The 5,510-nt window shown below is 40.6% G+C and overlaps 1 non-coding gene across 1 annotated transcript; it reads left to right on the top strand.

Annotated features, from left to right (window-relative positions):
* Positions 1–578: 578 nt before the first annotated feature.
* TRNAF-GAA (transfer RNA phenylalanine (anticodon GAA)) lies at positions 579–651 on the top strand. Its single transcript has one exon. It is a non-coding gene; the product is annotated as a tRNA-Phe (tRNA).
* The last annotated feature ends 4,859 nt before the right edge of the window (positions 652–5,510 follow it).

Below are 5,510 nucleotides of genomic sequence, written 5' to 3' on the forward strand. Positions count from 1 at the left end.
AAATAGAAGTCATTTTCTTAGCATCCTGTGATGTTGGATTTGTTCTTTTCTCTTTCTTTCCATTTGACAGGTTGACAAATAAAGCATGTTTGCTTAATTCCTTCAACTGATATAGTAGATCAACAACAACAAAAGAACATCACAGCTTTGTGGTTGTGGAGGAAAACAAACACAAAACAAAATACTTTCTGTTGCAGTCCAAAAATAGAAAAACACCCAAGGTTGCAGGCAAATTGGTCTTCCCTGCAGCACAGAGCACCATTCCAAACTGAAGTGACCAAAGTAAGGGGCCAAAGATGGTGCTCAGTATCCTCACACAGACATTTTCGGTTTGAAGATGAAGCTCTGCTGCTGCAGGGGGAGAGGTGGGAGACACACAAAAGTACCAGGAGTTCTGAGCTCCTGGTGTGATAGGGTACATTCATATTTATTTCCCTTTGGTTAGATCATGTGGGATAAAGACCTCCCTGGAAGAGAGCAGCGTGAATAAAAACACTCTTTTTTTTCCTTTTCTTTCTTTTTTTTTTCTTTTCTTTTTTTTTTTTTAATTTAATTGGAAAAAAAAGTAGCACATAGCAGCCGAAATAGCTCAGTTGGGAGAGCGTTAGACTGAAGATCTAAAGGTCCCTGGTTCGATCCCGGGTTTCGGCAGAAAATTTTGGCGAGGAGGAGGGGCAGGCGTTGATCTCTTCTCTCTGGTGACCAAGGACAGAACCCGAGGGACTGTCAGGAAGATGTGCCAGGGGAGGTTTAGGTTGGGCGTTAGGAAAAGGCTCCTTACCCCGAGAAGGTGGTGGAGCACAGGAACAGGCTCCCCAGGGAGGTGTCACAGCCTCAGGCCTGACAGTGTTCAAGAAGAGACTGGACAACACCCTCAGACACATGGTGTGAATCTGTGGGGTTGTCATATGCAGGGACAGGAGTTGGACTCGATGATCTTTGGGAGTCCCTTCCAGCCCAGAACATTTTAAGTATGGTTCTATAGTACTCTGGGAGTCCGGGGAAGCTGGCATCTCCAAAAGTAACACTTAGAATTTTTTGTACTCTTTTCTAAAGGCTGGCTTGCAGAAGACTGAGGACACAGCCATTTTTTCTCCCACCCCTTCTAAGGCAGCAAATCTTGGGAGCCACAAACACAGTTCCTGCTGCTCAGCAAGAGGACAAGCTCCTGGAGACCTGATCGTTCCTACTGCTTGGCTGTTGTTTCAAATGATTCCCATTTGTCCTTGCTAGGGCAAATAACAAGTAGCAGTGCTAGCCCTCGGTTGGGTGGACCTATCCCAGTCTCTGTCACTTAGCCTTGGGCTAAGGATTGATTACTGAACCTCTTTTCTTTTGCAGCAAAGACCCGGCCAGACCCTCTTCCTCATCACTACCTGTTGAATGATCACTGCTGATCTGAAAGCCACTCCTACAAACATCAGGTCAGGTTTTTTCCCTTGAAGATGGAGCTCTGAATCACTTAGAAAACTTGTGTCCACTTCATGCCACAGAATGGGTAGGAAAAAGTCCGTGCTCATAATGAGCTTCACATGAGTGAAAAGAACAAATTTCCTTGAATTAAGAGCGCATACAGTGCATATGTCAGAACCAATGTGTTGACAACATCTACAGATTCCTAAAATGAGCAAAAATCCATACTAGCATGAGACAGTACCAGTCATATCGGATTGACAGTTGAACTAATTCTCCATTCAGCTCCATCCCAGCCCAGGGTGTAGTGCGATACAGTTTGGGTCAGCTCTGGATCAGGGCTTGTCCAGAGCCTGGTGCTAGATAACTTGAATTTATCCTGTCCTGGGTCACTGTAGGCAGATCTGGTGTGGTCATAGGAACTTCTTGTTCTAGGATATGACCCCATTTGGGCATTTACAGACTCTTGTCAACTTTGCAACTTCAGGCTTATTTATACTAGATCATTTATCTCCATAGATCTTAAATGAGTTTGTTCTTTTACTACTGTGCTTGTGAAATCTGCAAAAGGCTACTAAAAGGCTATGGACCCAGACTCTTCCAGAAAATGTTGCAGATTCACCTAATGACTATGTATGCTTCATTTAGCGTTTGACACTCAAAGCTGACTAAAAAGTAAATACATTCACATGTCAGCAGGTTACTATAGATCGTTTCACAATTAGAGATATTGAAGATCACAGGCTGCTCCTGTCAGCATAAAAATAATATCTGTGTGTTTCACACGGCAAGTAACCCCTAGATGCATTCTGAAAGACACAACTATCTTGGAAAACTGAAACCTTAAAGAACAACAGAGCTGGCAGGTACTTCTCTAATCACAGAAATAAAGCAAAATTCACAAAAGGAAAGTGAACAGCAGAATTTTTCCCTATGAACTCATTGCTTCCAAATGCCTAGGGCTCAAGTCTCAGAGTGCTTTAAATGGTGATACATGGGGCAGATTCCCAGTGAAGTCAGTGTAAATTTTATCCCTGTAAATTATTGATGGAAAGAGGACTTATTCTACCTCAAATTACAATCCATTCTCTATCTGTTAAAGTCATCACTTGGTCTTACCCTGAATCTCAGCACAATTGCTCATGGTATAATGTGATGTAAAAAAAAATATTATCTGAGGACTCTTTTACCCTGGGATATCATTAATAAAATGCCTGTCTGACTTTTGGTGCCAGATACCAGCATGGACAGTCATTCTTTTTGGCCGCAGGTGTTTATCAAACATAACACAAATGGCCCAGTGTTAGAAGGTTGTTCCGTCCTTCTAGACTGAGATAAACAGCAAGCATCTGTAATTTCTGTACTAGTATCTGACACAATGACCAAGCCGTGAAGCAAAGGTACATTTTGATACTTTACAAGCCAGTGTTTCTTCTGCTGTTTTTAGTCTCCTGAAGCCTGCCTCCTGCATGGTAATAGGAGAACAGAAAACCCCAAAATGCTTTTGTTCCTCACTCCATCAAAGTATTTATCATTCTAGTTAGCACCTATGGATAGGAGACAGGAAGTTGACCAGCAAGACTGGCATAAATTAAGACTGTGAAGATATGCTACAGGGAGATCTCACATTTTAAGAGACCAATTTTGTAAAATGACCCCTTTACCCTGGCATCTTAACCCACGATTTCCGTCACCCAGCAACTACTCCTTAATCAGAACATTTCAGTCGCCAGATGAAGGAGTTGCCTCTATATGAACACACAGGATCTGACTATTCACTGTGGTGTCTGATGTGGCCAGTTTTCTATCTATCTCCAACACGAATGCAAAATCCTCCTCTTCAGATGAGAGTGCTATTTTTATTTTGTCCTTCTTTCCTTTCCACAGGACTACGTATGGAGCGTGCCTGCTGACAGTTACTTTGGCATGGTTAAAACATGGTGTAATAGTCACACCCACACTGTTTGTGTGGCTGATCAATAGCTTCATACTGTGCACGAAGAGAACTGAGGACATCGCAAATGGATTGAAGGCAGTCCCACGAAGAATATGATTTTTGGTTCCTTTAGTTTCGTTTCTATAATTTCTTCTCCTTTCAGAAAGCTTAATAGAACTTTCTCATAGCTGTAACATTTCTCTTTATCTAAATATATTATCCACATTTTGGATAAATTGTTAAGAGGATCTTAGAGTCTTTCATTTCTTTGTCTCCAAAGTCTGAGGCTCATCTTTCATTTACTGATTGTCAATCATAGGAATTATATCTTGCCACCAAAAAGATTTGATCCTCAAATATAATTGCTATATGAAAAACTCACTAATGGGATCACTTCAATGGGTGAGCTATGAATGGTAGACAGACAGTTCTGGAACAAAAATGTGGCTATTTAGCCATTATGGCAAAGATCTGTAGTTCACAACTGTGGAAATACTGAGGTAACTCAGCTTTCCTAGATGGAAGTGTAGCATAAAGGAATGGGAATTTAATCCTGTATTTATAACCCCTGGCTGAAGCTGTAGACATATGTCCTATTCCAAATCCATCTAGGTCAGCTGAAGATAATATCAGCTCCCCTTCCCTCCCAGCTATTTCATTACCACAGCACAGCCAGCATTAGAGGTGTCTTCTCTTACCTCCCTATCCAGGGCTGCCTTAGAAATTTGAAGGTTTGCATACAGTACTGGATTTTGAATGTCTTTGCCATGACTTCTCTGGTCCTACGTAGCTAAAATCACCTGTGTGCCTTGTGACTCTGTATCATAACTGCAGTTAATGAGGCCTGTCAGATTCAGTGCATATCTGATGGAAAACCACTGAAAGCAGGTACAGAAGGTCTGACACTTCCTGGTGTTCAGCTGGAAAATTCTGTACTAAAGAATCTTTACAAGCAAATATGAGCAGTAAAAACCATCACTGTGTTTATTTCAGTCTTCATAGAATTGAATTTAAACTGTGAAATTGCCTAGATTGTCTGTGCCAGTGCTGCTACCCAGCAGGAGGGGATTGGGCTGAACTGGACCCCAGAATTGTACCTGTCAGGCTGGTTTTGAGACTACCTTTAAAAATACATACTTGTGATGTCCCAATTTCTTTCTTCATTATTTATATTTGTCTAAAGCCAGCCACACTTAGGGAAGTTGTATATTTAAGGCTATGATAAATGGAGCTGAACATTTTGACCTATGAACCATATTCACCGGAGAAGCTCCTAGGAGAACGTGTTTTAAATATGATCTTGTGTGAGAAGAGGTATAACGACTGTGTGCGTTTCAATCTCCTTTAGATTTTATTTCTGATAAGGTCAGATTCCAGTGTATGATGTGTACTTGTTCGAAGTTCAGTGATTTATAAATAGCAAATGCTTTCAAGGTTTACCTTACTAGTTTTGACCTTATTGAAATGCCTGTTGTATGCACTGAACATAAAGAGCGTGCCACTTGGCTCACAATCCATCACAGCATTCAAAAAAGGTGTTTTATGAACAAATTGAAATGGACACAGTTTTTTCTTGTCTAGGTCTTAGTTTTTATTGTTGGACAATAACCAAAACTGTAGAGTTATATCTTTTAAAAGCATTTTGTTCCATATATAGATAGAACATTTGGTCCTCCACTTATTTTGAAATTGAAGTTATCCATGATATACTGTATTATCTCTCCCTATTACTGTATGAATAGAAACTGCTGAATATTTACAATATCATGGCTCTTGGGAGATGCGTGTGGAATTATTAATAGCAGATATTAAAATTCATTTGGTCTTCTTTTTAGGAATATAAGTGTGGCTAATTCTGTGTGAGAGCAGGTGCTGGAATACTTTTCTGGAGTGCCAGCAGTATGGCACTCAAGACCACTGTGGTACAAAATTAGCTCTTCAAAACCCATAAAATCTGCTTGAGGGAAATAGATGAAGATCTTTTTTTATTACACCATTACAAGCCATTACCACCTTACCTGAAAACCCAGCGACTAGTGTTACATGCAAAGGTAATCTGTGCTCACCTTGCCCTCCAGACTGTGCATGCTGCCTTGTTTTATTTAAAAAAAAAAAAAAAGTGTGCAACTTATTTTGCAACCATTAGCATGTGCTTCTATCA

The sequence above is a fragment of the Patagioenas fasciata genome, chromosome 1 (assembly GCF_037038585.1).
Source record: "Patagioenas fasciata isolate bPatFas1 chromosome 1, bPatFas1.hap1, whole genome shotgun sequence".
Lineage (NCBI taxonomy): Eukaryota > Metazoa > Chordata > Aves > Columbiformes > Columbidae > Patagioenas > Patagioenas fasciata.